This window comes from Vicia villosa, unplaced genomic scaffold (genome assembly GCF_029867415.1).
Source record: "Vicia villosa cultivar HV-30 ecotype Madison, WI unplaced genomic scaffold, Vvil1.0 ctg.000580F_1_1, whole genome shotgun sequence".
NCBI classification, from domain to species: domain Eukaryota; kingdom Viridiplantae; phylum Streptophyta; class Magnoliopsida; order Fabales; family Fabaceae; genus Vicia; species Vicia villosa.
This window is the reverse complement of record NW_026705265.1, coordinates 226,772-241,123: the sequence shown is the minus strand read 5'-3', so window position 1 is coordinate 241,123 and position 14,352 is coordinate 226,772.

Below are 14,352 nucleotides of genomic sequence, written 5' to 3'. Positions count from 1 at the left end.
TGACAGAAACGCATGATACCGTTCTGTTCCTTAATAATTAGTTGTTTTTGTTTAGCTTAATTAATTAAGACATGAGTGTAATACTCATTATTCCAACATGTGGAATATTCTCTGATTTTTAAGTGATGAACTTACTAACTTTGTAACTTTTATATTATATTAAGTAATACTCATTATTCCGACATGTGGAATATTCTTGATGTCAATTTCGTTAATCGTTAAGTGATGAACTTACTAACTTTGTGAATTGAATTCGCCATAGGGGTTACTTGTGAAGAGTGAAAGTTTGACCGTTTTTTTTAGCTTAATTAAGACATGGATAAGACATGGATGAATTCAAACCGATTTTCGAAAGAATACGAGAAAGGGGTATGGGAATTCGTTAATTTGCGGTTGCGCACTCCAAAGACCCGATTCGAATGACGTGTCCTTGCTTGGGTTGCTGTTATGGGGATAAGGTTGACGGGAAACAGATGGCATCGCATTTACTACGGTTTGGAATTGATAGAAGTTATATAGTTTGGAGTTTGCATGGTGAAAAAAGTAACAGGAATGTTGAGTCGAGGTGTAATACGAAGTATTCTTCAAACGACGATTGCACAGACACATACGATTACGATCGAGTTGAAGAGATTGCAGAAGCGCTTGAAGAAGATCTTGAGGATTGTCCCAAAATGTTCGAGAGGTTGGTAAGCGATGCAGAGAAACCGTTGTATGATGGTTGTTCAAAATTCACAAGATTGTCTGCGGTGTTAATGTTGTACAACTTAAAGGCGGACAATGGATGGTCGGATAAAAGTTTCACAAAGTTATTAGCCCTTATGAAAGATATGCTACCAAAGGATAATGTTCTTCCCAATCGAATGTATGAAGCCAAAAAGATGTTGTCCTCTATTGGCATGAGCTATGATAAGATACATGCATGTCCAAACGATTGCGTTTTGTTTCGAAACGAGTATGCAGCGTTGAATGAGTGTACTAAATGCGGTGCCCCTCGATATAAGAAAAAGTTGTCTCCGGCCAAAGTCTTATGGTATTTTCCTATAATTCCGAGATTTAGACGCATGTATCGTAGTGAGACCGATTCAAGACACTTGACTTGGCATGCAGATGAAAGAATTATTGATGGAAATTTGCGACATCCGGCAGACTCACCACAGTGGATGAAAGTTAATAGTGAATATCCAGAATTTGGAAAAGAAGCAAGAAACATTCGCTTATCATTGTCTACTGATGGAATGAACCTGCATGGTATTCAAAGTATCTCGCATAGCACATGGCCTGTGATTCTTATGATTTATAACCTACCTCCATGGCTATGTATGAAGCGTAAGTACATGATGCTATCTATGCTAATTTCTGGGCCTAAACAACCAGGGAATGACATTGACGTTTACTTGGCACCCTTAATCGAAGATTTAAAGTTTTTGTGGGAGAACGATGTGGAGGTTTACGATGGGTATAGGAAAGAAAGTTTCAAGTTGAGGGCGATGTTGTTTGGAACAATTAATGATTTTCCAGCATACGGAAATCTATCCGGGTACAGCAATAAAGGTCAAAAAGCGTGTCCTGTTTGTGAAGATGAAACCGATATGACACGATTGGAGCTTTGTCAGAAGAATGTCTTTCTCGGCCATCGTAGATTCTTAAATTCTAATCATCACTACCGTGGGTGGAGAAAAACATTCAATGGAAAGGCCGAACATCGTACAGCCCCGCCTTTTTTGTCAGGTGATCAAATTTTTGAAAAGGTGAAAGATGTGAGCACTCAGTTTGGCAAGCCTTTTGCACATTCACTTGTCAAGGGTGGGTGGAAGAAGAAGTCAATTTTTTTTGAACTTCCATATTGGAAGTCGTTGTACGTAAGACATTTCCTGGATGTTATGCATATTGAAAAAAATGTATTTGACAGTGTTATAGGTACGTTACTCAATATACAAGGAAAGTCTAAGGATGGCGTTAACATAAGGAATGACATGGTAAACATGGGGATGAGAACTGAATTGGGACCCGTGATGAAAGGAAGACGAACATATCTGCCACCTGCTGTTTACACTCTATCTAGAAAGGAGAAGAAAACATTGTGTAAGTTCCTCAGTGAAGTTAAAGTTCCAGAAGGCTACTCTTCAGATATTAGAAGACTTGTGTCCATGAAAGACCTCAAGTTAAAGAGTTTGAAGACGCATGATTGCCATGTTATAATGGAACATTTTTTACCAATAGGTATACGTTCTATTCTGCCAGAAAAAGTAAGAAGCGCAATAACTAAACTGTGTTTTTTCTTCAGGTCAATTTGCAGTAAGGTGATCGATCCCGCGATCTTACCAACATTGCAAAAAGAGATAGTTGTTACTTTATGTGATCTTGAAATGTATTTTCCTCCCTCGTTTTTTGACATAATGGTTCATCTAGTCGTTCATCTTGTGAAAGAGACACAATTGTGCGGACCAGCTTATATGAGATGGATGTACCCTGCTGAACGTTATATGAAAATATTAAAAGGGTACGTGAAAAACAGAAGTCGACTGGAGGGTTGTATTGCCGAACAATACGTTGTTGAAGAAGTGGTTGAGTTTTATACTGAGTATCTGTCAAATGTTCAATCAATTGGACTCCCCAAATCTCATATTGTCGAAAAAAAAGAAGGAAAAAGGCTAATTGGAAATAAAGTTATGACAGTATCAATGGTCGAACGGGATCAAGCTCACTAGTATGTTCTGCACAATGAGATTGAGGTTGAGCCGTATGTTGAAATGCACAAGGTTGTTCTCCGATATTTAAATCCGAATAGAAATGAGAACTGGATAGTACGAGAGCACAATCGAAGTTTCATACCATGGTTTAGGGAACATATTTATTCAAAGTATCGTTCAGATCCTGCTTCAGTAACAAAAAGGTTGAGATGTTTAGCCTATGGTCCAAGTATAATTGTGTTTTCTTATAGCGCATACGCAATTAATGGATACACATTTTATACCAAAGAACAGGATGATAAAAGTACTATGCAAAATAATGGTGTTACCTTGGTAGCTGAAGCAATGCACATATCAAGTGCGAATGACTTAAATCCGAAATTTGCAAATTTGTCATATTTTGGGGTTATCGAGCGCATTTTGGTGTTTGATTACGCAAAGTTTCAAATTCCTGTATTTGGTTGCAAGTGGGTTGAAAATAATAGTGGCATATGAATGGATAAGTCAGGATTTTTGCAAGTGGATCTCAACAGGGTGGGGTACAAAGATGAGCCTTTTATTCTAGCCTCTCAAGCTAAACAAGTGTTCTATGTCAATGATCCGACAAGTACGAAATGGTCTATAGTGCTTTTATCAAACAAAATAGTTGATGAAAACATTGGAGATCAAGGTGATATTGGTGTTGGCATTGAATCTTGTACAAGAAACGATCAAGATGAGAACGAATCTTGTACTAGAAATGATCATAATGAGGGTATTCGGATCAATCCAACCGTCCGTGTTGTTAAGAGACGTATAGCACACAATCCTACCAAGAAAAGAAAGAGACGTTAGTTAAAAAGGTAATAGTATACATATTCCGACTAGTGTGCGTTATTCAATTTGTACCGATTGTTATATATTCAATTTGTATAGTTTTTTCAACTTGTATTCCGATTGTTACAATACTTATTCAATTTTGGTGCATATTTTCGTTTTGTACATAACTTTTGAACCATGTATCCGTTTGTCGACTTCTTTACATGTAACTATACTATTTTGACAATTCCGGAGCTGCTCATTCACTTATCTTTACATTTCGGGACTGTTTTTTATCGGTTTTGCTTCTGCCCATGATCAAAAGTCGGGCTTAGGGTGAGAATTTCGGAAAACCGACTTCATTTTTGAGTCCGTGAGGACGTTTTACCATAGCCATGTAAATTTCGTTCAATTCCGACAACTTTCTTTTTTTTGACGCTTATTCTGATTTCACCGATTTCGATTCCGATTTACTTGTACATGCATGGTTTGACTTCCGTTTGACTTGTACAGATTGTTAGCTTATTAATAGTGTACTAATGTGCTTTAGTTTGTTTGATTCAGGTTCAATGGCTCCGGATAGAGATGCTCCACCTGAAAACTCACAAGAAAACTCACAAGAAAGAGATGCTCAAGAAAGAGATGCTCCGGATACACATGTTCCACCTGATACATCATCAAAAGAAGTTGCACGAGGCATCACCATTATGAAGGGAATCATTCGACATAGAGACCAAGAATTAATATACCATTTGGAATGGAATTCTGATAACCAACCAATTGGTCCTAATTCTGCAAAGTTGACAAGCTATATTGGTACACTTGTTCGTATGCATATTCCAGTCTCCGTAGCTAAATGGAATCTGAAAAGCGAAGAGTTGGATGCGAAAAAAAAAAAGCGATTTGGGACGAGCTTAAGGTATCATATATGGTTTTTGTTATTATCTTGACGATAATTTGTTTAAATTACTTATACTAACACACTCTATGCGTATGTTTTTTTGCGGAGGACTTTTGACATACCAGATGAGCGTAGAGGCTACATACTTAGTTTGGCCGGAAAAAGATATAGAGGGTGGAAAGCTTTTTTGACAAACACCTATCTTAAGGATAAAGATGGAAACTTTCTTGAAGAGGCACCGGGACGGCAAAAAAAGTATGAGATCTTCATTGATGAAAAAGATTGGGCTGAGTTTGTAAATCAAAGAGATGAAGCTTTTTGGAAAAGGAGTGTCACAAATACTGCGAGAGCATCAAAACCCGCGTATCCATACAAAAAAGGGCGTTTGGGATATGCACGCTTAGAGGATAAAATTGTAAGTAAATAGAAATGCGTTTTAATTAATTGTCTAAATGTGTTTTATTTGACGATTTTATCATTTGTGTCAATGCATAGTTAGAGGAGACGAAAAGTGATGAAACCTCACTTCCAGTACATGTGTTGTGGAAGGAAGCTCGTGTGGGCAAGAATCAAGCTATCGATCCCGATGTTCAAAGAGTTTATGCTGAATGTGTAAGTATAACACTGTGTCTTTAATTAAATCAAATGTTTTTTAATATATAATTGAATTTTTATCTCCACTAATAATTATTGAAATGTAAATGAATTACAGGAGACCTTGTCGCAATCGGTATCCACCGGTGAGGACCAGGATGATAGGAGCGTACTTAGTAGAGCACTAGATGCTCCTGAGTATCTTGGTCGGGTGAGGGGTAAAGGTCATGGTGTGACTCCAACCACTTTTTACAAGCATTCTAGGAGAAGAAATCCTACCAATGAAGAAGTGTTGCAAAAATTGCAGGAATTACAAGCACAAGTCTTTGAATTGCAAAGAGATAAAGATATGTATATGAGAGATAAGTGCAATACTTCATCGGTGAAAGAAACTAGTGATAAAGCTAGTATCAACTGTCAAAGAAAATTTCCCGAGGTAATTATAAATTTTTTTCCTTACAATTTGTTCTATTTTATTAATGATAATGACTCTATATTTACTATTGGTTTAGGGCATTTCATCTTGCCAACTATACTTATCGTCACCGAATAATCGCCTAGTTGGCAAAGGAAAAGTGCACAACACTTTGGGAGATTTACTTCACCATAGACCGCTCCCGGATGGACACATGAAAGTATCGGTGGATGTTGTATTAGATCATGATGCGGTGCTACCGGTACCTGACATGGTCTCAGAGACGACATTGCTGCGAGATGCAATAGGGTCATTTGTTGCATGGCCCTCGGAGCTCATTACCATTAGTGATGAGGTATATTGAAAACGATTATGAATCATTTATTTTTCGAATGTCTATTCTGCACTGTTTATTAATTATTTTTTATATTTTAATTTTAGACTGCTCCTACAAAACCCGCAATTAAGGGTAAAGGGATTTTACAGGAGGAGGAGTCTGCTGCATCACTAAAAGAGGTACATTTAAAGTGTTAATATATAATCTGAATCGAAAACTGCATGATTTTATATTTTACCTAACTTATATGATTTTTAGGCATCTGCTCGGGGGTCACAACAAGTGACGCAGCCAGTTCGTAGCGTACCACCCAATGGTCCTCCGAAGCCAGCGGCAAAAAAAGGTGGTGCTTTTGTGCCTCGATACTGGATGATGCTCGGAACAATTGTTGATATGTCTGATTTGAAGGATGGTGCTTTACGTGAAATCAATATGGATGAAGGTGTCTTCGGTATTAAATTCATGTCAAATATTGCAATTGATGACTTGGAAGAGATTTTTACGCATGAACAACTAGGCGTCGGTAATATGCACTCATACATCCGGTAATATTCACTCATCTAATATATTATTTAATTAGTCCCACAATTTATTTACACATTTCAATGAAAATAATCTAATGTTTATTATGTTTTTATTTAAGGTTGTTGTATGACAGAGTGTTGTGCGGGACTGCATTGTCAAACAGATTCGGTTTCGTGTCTTCCGCCCATTGCAGCGGAATGACAATTGCTTCGGAACCGGAATCAGCTAGACAACGCTTAGTCGATAGATTCCTGTCCACCGGCAATACAGAAAGTCTGATTCTTTGGGCGTATAATACCCGACCAGTAGGGTTAGTTTCTCATTCTTGGTTCATCTAATCTCTGTTTCTTTTGTGTAGCAAAATTTTCATATAACCTATTGTTTTAATTTATAGAGCACACTGGTTGTTGCTTGCTATCAACCCTATAAGAGAAGTGGTGTATTATCTGAATTCGGTAAATGGTGACTGGACCAATTATCCGGCTATGAAGGAAATGATTGATTTGTAAGTGGGATCGTTCTAAATATTCGTGTATATTTATATATTTAATTATTTGTGAGACTGATCTAAACATATGCTTTTATATTTTTGTTAGATCAATACAAGTGTTCCGAAGTCAACGAGACACACAGGTATCCCGGGCTAAATCAAACAACATTACTTGGATCAAAGTGCAGGTACATTATTTTTCACAAATTTGCTTATAATATTTATGCTACTTGATAAAACAAGACAACTATAAAATCTTATTTGTTTTTCTATGTAGTGTCCGCAACAGCGAAACAGTTCAGATTGCGGATACTATGTTTTGAGGTTTATGAAAGAAATCCTTCAAGCAAATCAATTAGAGGTTCCAATCACGGTATGAATTTATAACTTAAGATAATTTCTTATAATTTATTACATTTAACTAAATCATTCATATTATGTTTTTGTTTTGTAGTGCTTTGACGAATTTCGTGCTGCTTCTTACCCTAGACTTAAGTTGAAAGAAATCAAAGAGGATTTGTGTCAATTTTATATTCAGCAATTATTCATGTAGGATTTGTGTCGATTTGAAGTATAATATTCTTGATGTTACTGATTTAGTTTGTTTCACATGAGTTAGTTACATGTGAAACTTTCTGTATTCATACTTTACATGATTTAGTTTGTTTGACAGGAACTATAATGATGTAGATATATAATTTTGGATATTATAATGGTATTATATTAGTATATATTTATTGTCCTACCTATGGTTGAAAATATATCGTCGAAAATATATTACAGGTCGAAAATATTACAGGTTGAAAATATATTACAGGTCAAAAATATTACAGGTCGAACTGGGAGGCTTAAATTACAGGCTGCACATTAAAATACCTCATTTAGCAACGACAACGCTTTTAAAAAGCGCTCATAAAGGGCCACCTACTAAAGCGCTTTATTACTAAAAGCGCTGCCAAAGATTAAAAAAAAGCATAAAAAATAAAAAATAAAAACGCAACCTACGAAAGCGCTTTTGTAAAAGCGCTCTTATAGAGGGAGGGCTATCAGAGCGCTTTTTCCAGAAAAAGCGCTCTAATAGGGGGGATACCAGAGCGCTTTTCTGGAAAAAGCGCTCTTATAAGGGGAGCTACCAGAGCGCTTTTTCCAGAAAAGCGCTCTTATAAGGGGATCTACCAGAGCGCTTTTCTGGTAAAAGCGCTCTTATAGGGGGTCTACCAGAGCGCTTTCAAAAGCGCTTTTGTTACCTACGCCAGCGCTGGCTTTCACAGCGCTTTAAAGCACTTTTAAAGCCCAAAATAAGCGCTGTTAAAGGCCCTCCGTGTTGTAGTGTACACTTGGAGTAAGTAATTTCTCCAATGGAAGACCATCTCCACACTTTAATCTTAATGTTCCAAGTGATATCGTTGACGTTGCAGGACCCGTGTTCAAAAATGATTTCGTTTCTCTTTAACCAAAGCCCTCTTGTCACAGCCGTCTAAATGATGCTTTCCTTCCTTCTATTAACTTTTGATTTTCTCCCATGCTCGCTCCAAAACAGAAAATCTTCCCAAATATTCCCTCTAAAAAACGAATCCACTCCAATCCAATTGGCGATATTCTTCCAAACCAGTTTAGAAACCGGACAAAGAAAGAGAACATGAGCAACCGATTCAGGAACAATGGAGCAGAGATCACAATTCGAATCTGCATTAGAAAAAACCAAACCTCTTCGAGTTAACTGATCTTTCGTTGGAATCCTGTCCAAAAACAACGGCATATAAATGCCTTGACACTGAAAGGAACTGCTGAGGACCACAGAATCTTCAAAGCCTTCCAACAATTATCATCAATTAGAACTGCTTCTTGTTGATCAATCATACAGTCGTACCCTCCTTTGACCGTGTAAATCTCTTCGCTGTTGTATGTCTAGCTCACTCTGTCCTCCATATCCTTTGCAGGTGCTTCTGTCCCTAACAAAACACACATAGATTGAAAAGATTCGGAATGCAATTGAGCCAATCCCATCTGGATCCCTAAACCGTCATGGTTCCTTTATCTATAACTCGTTCACTTATATGAAAGAAGATACGCTTTTCGGTTTAACTTTAGTTTGAAATGGGCACTCATGGGAGTTAATTAGTCTAAAGTATTAAAGGGGCCAAAGACAAATATGTAATATATAGTTTATTGCAACATTTTAATAATAGTTCTATCTTGCGGAAGTGGTAACACTTTGGAATCTAAGCCACTAATAGGGTTTCAACCCCTAATAGCTACATTTTAACTCAAAAGGTAATTAAAAGCTAATTTATTTAGAAAAACTACTTCAATAGAATCCAATATTAGAATCTTTGGGGTTCAACTTATTAAACTCACACTCATAGTGTCACTACAAGAAACAAGCTCTCCAGTTGCTTAATATAGTGACGTGATTATCACGTGTTAAAATTATGGCTGTTCCGACGTGATAATCACGTCACTACATATTATATTCATAAAATATTACAAATGACATTACAATTGTGTGTGTCAGCATTTTTATTTTTTTTAAAAAAATACCGATGTGCATAACACGTCGCTAACTGGAAAAAAAAAGGGCGGTGGATTTCAAATGGGGGGAGTTAGAAAATTTTGAAATTCAAACTAGCGACATTATGTCCACGTCGCTAATAAAGTTGTCTGACTCAAACAGACAATGATTAGGCTTTTGTTGACTGTTGCCTTGGTAGCGACGTGATCTGCACGTGTGAACCTAGCGACGTGATTTGCACGTCGTTGACTTGCAGACTTTTGCAGCTTTTGCAGTAAATATATGACCGTTGGTGTTTTGCGACGTGTTCTTCATCTGTGAAAATAGCGACGTGTCTATCATGTCGCTGGGTATCTTATATGTTTCCCAGAATTGCTCTGTGTTCCACACACATCTTCATTACTCAAAATAACCATTCTTCATCTCTCTCAAACCCATTCTTCATTTCCCTCAAACCCAATCTTCATTTCTCTTCAACTCTTCTTCCCCAATCTCTTCCCCAATTTCATTTCTCCAAATTAACCATTTCAATTACAAGGTATATCTCCGAACCCTTTTAATTTCTTATTTCATTTTATAAAATATGTTATGCTATAATTTTGTTGTTAACAAAAATCTGTTTCTTGTAGGTATTATTTTTGTGTTTGAAGGAGCTTCCAGAGGAACATTTGAAGAAATAATAGAGGAAGATAGAGGTATTTTTAGCGTTTATATTTTTTTAATGTGTTATTAGGTATAGTTTTTGTATTTGTAGGTATAATTTGTTCTGTTATACACTTTAATGTGTTATTAAATCTAGTATACATTTTATTGAAATCTGTTATATATAATTTTTAAATATGTTATTAAATCTGTTATATCTATTATATATAATTTTTAAAATAAAATATACATTTTATTGAAAAAAAAGAATATTACTTTTAATTTAATATAGTATACATTTATTTTTTATTTAATCTATTATTAGGAAAATAGAAATAATTTGTATATATAATTTTTAAAATAATATATATATATATATATATATATATATATATATATATATATATATATATATATATATATATATATATATATATATATATATATATATATATATATATATATATATATATTTTTATTGAAAAAAAGAATATTAGTTTTAATAAAAACAGATTATATATAGATAATATTATTAAAAACATATTATAAATGTTATTAAAAATAAGTTTTTTTAAAGAATAATTAAAAACAGAATATTATATGTCTTAAAAAAATAAGTTTTTAATAATCTGTTTTTAATATATATATATATTATATAAAATAATCTGTCTTAACACAATATTAATCTTTTTTAAAAATAATATGTCTTAAAAAAAGAATTATTAAAAACATATATATTATATAAAATATATATATAACACAATATTATATGTCATAAAAAAATAAGTTTTTTTTAAAGAATTATAAATAAAAAACAGAATATTATATGTATAAAAATTACTAACATTTGGAACTTTCTTTAATAAGGATTACTTTTTTATAGTTATGTAAAACAAGATTACTTTTTTAAATTTATGTAAAACAAGATTACTTTTTTAATAAGGAACTTTCTTTTTAAAAATTTATTTATTTGTTACTTTTTTTTCTACTAAAAAGTATTTATATTTAAAAAATGAAATGTTTTTTATAATAATTTTTGATCGTTTTTTTATCAGTAAATAATAAATTTGATTGATAATTATTAAAAATATATAAAAATAAATATTTTCTAGAAATTTATTAATTTATAATAATATTTTTTTATGGGAATTTATGATAATCTTTTATATTAGTTTGGAGAAATGAAATTAGGGAAGAGATTGGGGAATTAATTTTTAATAATTAATTCAATTTTAAATGATAATTAATATCTATTAAAAAATTAAAAAAAAGTTAGAAATTAAAATATTTTGAAAAAGATATTTATATAAATAGATTAATTATTTAACACGGGAGTAAAAAAAACATGTTGAAAGACTATATAGTAATAGATTATAAAATCTTACTTTATGTTGAAATATTTTTAAAATTGATTGTTATATATAATTTTACTTTAAAAATTGTCTATATGTATTAAAAAATTGATATAGAAAACACCATTGTATAGAAAAAAACAATGTGATGTAGTATTTTTTTAATACCTAACTTGTTTTAAAATAATATTGTTTTAAAATTTGTTTAGTTACATGATGTGATGTAGTAGGTTGAATGATTTAATATAGTTAAATTTTAATTATAGTTACTAAAAAGATAATGATTGAATAGGTGCAGTATGGAATATTATTTGTACTATCGTAGTTGGATGTACGATAGATTGTATTCAGGAAGAAGTGGACTTAAACCCAATTTTATAGAAGGAGTTAATGGGTTTATAAAGTGGGCGTTTGCTCAGGAATGTTGTCGAAGCGAAGGGGGAGTTAGGTGCCCTTGTCTTAAATGTGATTGTAGACGTATAATTAGTGACCCAGAGGAAGTAGAACGTCATTTGTATAGAAGAGGTTTCATTGAAAATTATTGGGTTTGGATGTCTAATGGTGAACAACTGCCGATGAACGTGCCAGAGACTAGCAATACGCATGCTTCAAGCAGTCGTCCGATTATGGAATACGAGGAAAATTTTAATCTGATTGGTGACATGGTTGGGGATGCTTTCGGTGTGAACGTGACCTATGATCAACCTGAAGATTTTGGTGGGGAAGAGTTGCCAAATGAGGAAGCACAAAGATTTTATCAGTTGTTGAATGAGATGAATATACCGTTGTTTGAGGGGTCGTCAGATTCAAAGTTATCAATGTGTGTGAGATTATTGGCTACCAAGGAAAATTGGAATGTCCCTGATAGGTGTTTAGAATTCTTCATAAAAATGATGTTGGACTCAACTGCAATGAAAGACAACTTGCCTAAAACTTTTTATGATGCAAAGAAGTTAGTGTCGAGGTTGGGTTTAAGTGCAAGAAAAATTGATTTTTGCACTAATGGTTGCATGTTGTTTTATGACAATGAGTTTGGTACTAATGATGGATTGTTGGAGGAATGTAAGTTCTGTGATAGTCCAAGATATCAAGTCCAAAGTAAAGCTGTTAACCGTCAACAAAAACGTGTAGTAGTGAAGTCCATGTTTTATTTTCCGATTATACCAAGGTTAAAAAGAATGTTTGCTTCAATGCACAGTGCAAGTCATATGACGTGGCATCATACAAACAAAACAATTCCAGGCACTATGCGACATCCATCTGATGGCGAGGCATGGAAGCATTTTGATCGGATGCATCCTGATTTTGCCGCAGAACCTAGAAATGTCAGGCTGGGATTATGCTCTGATGAATTTACTCCATATGTCCAAGGGTCGGGAACTGCATATTCTTGTTGGCCAGTTATTGTAACCCCTTACAACCTCCCTCCCGAGATGTGCATGACAAAACCATACATGTTTCTGACATGTATCATTCCAGGCCCGTCGAGTCCAAAAGCTGGAATTGATGTCTACTTACAACCTTTAATTGATGATTTGAAAAGGTTGTGGATTGGAGAATGCACTTATGATATATCCCGTAAACAAAACTTTACTTTGCGAGCTACCTTGATGTGGACAATTAACGACTTTCCAGCATATGGCATGTTGTCTGGTTGGGGTACGCATGGCAAAATGGGTTGTCCGCATTGCATGGGACACACTAAGGCTTTTACGTTGGATAAAGGGAGGAAGAGATCGTGGTTTGACTGTCACCGCAGATTTCTACCAAGAAATCATACCTATAGAAAAAACAAGACAGATTTCAAAAAAGACAAAGTGGTAAGAGATTATCCTCCACCTCGATTGTCACCAGGTGCTATATGGGAACAAGTTTGTGTACTGCCAAAATTCACAGATATTGGTAAAGCATTTAGAATTCAAGGATACGGGGTCGACCATAATTGGACAAAAAGAAGTATATTTTGGGACCTCCCATATTGGAAAGATAATTTGTTGCGCCATAATCTTGATGTTATTCATATTGAGAAGAATTTTTTTGATAATGTATTTAACACAATGATGAATGTTAAAGACAAAACAAAAGATAATGAGAAGGCTAGACAAGACATGGAAAAGTGGTGTAATCGAAAAGAGTTGGAGTTGAAGCATCAACCAAATGGAAATTTTTTAAAACCCAAGGCTTGTTACACTCTGACTTCACAAGAAGCTAAAGCGATTTGTCAATGGTTAAAGGAATTGAGGATGCCCGATGGGTATTCTTCAAATTTAGCAAGGTGTGCCGACGCTAACACTGGGAATTTGCATGGTATGAAAAGTCATGATTGCCACATTTTTATGAAACAATTGCTACCAATTGCGTTCGGTTCTCTACCCAAACATGTGATTAATCCACTAACGGAAATTAGTCATTTCTTTAGAGATATTTGTGCGTCAACTTTAAGAGTGGATGACATCATTAAGTTGGACCAAAATATTCCAGTCATTCTCTGTAAGTTGGAACAAATATTCCCGCCTGGTTTTTTTGACTCCATGGAACATCTACCTGTGCATCTTGCATATGAAGCTTATCTTGGAGGACCTGTTCATTATAGGTGGATGTATCCCTTTGAAAGGTTTATGGGTGATTCTAAGCGGTCAGTGAAAAATAAAGCTAGGGTTGAAGGATCAATATGTGCACATTACTTGCATCGGGAGACAACACATTTTTGCAGTCATTTTTTCAACAACTTGGTGTTAACTCCAAGAATCATAAGGAATCCTGTAAATGTTAATGAGAGAAGTCAATTCACCTTATCAGTCTTCGGACTTCCAAGTCGTCCATCTGGAAAGAAGGTTGTTCATTGGTTGACCCAACAAGAAATGCAATCTGCACATGTTCATGTCTTGATCAACTATGTTGAAGTTAAACCATATTTGAAGTAAGTATACCTAACTATTTTATTTTATTTATAGTGTGAAAATAACCTTGAAACTTATAGTGTTTTTTTTTTAGGGAATTCAACAACTTCTATTTTCAAAGTACCGGTGTACAATCAACATCTAGTGTCATTCATGATCAATTTCCAATATGGTTCAAACAGACATTGTCAGG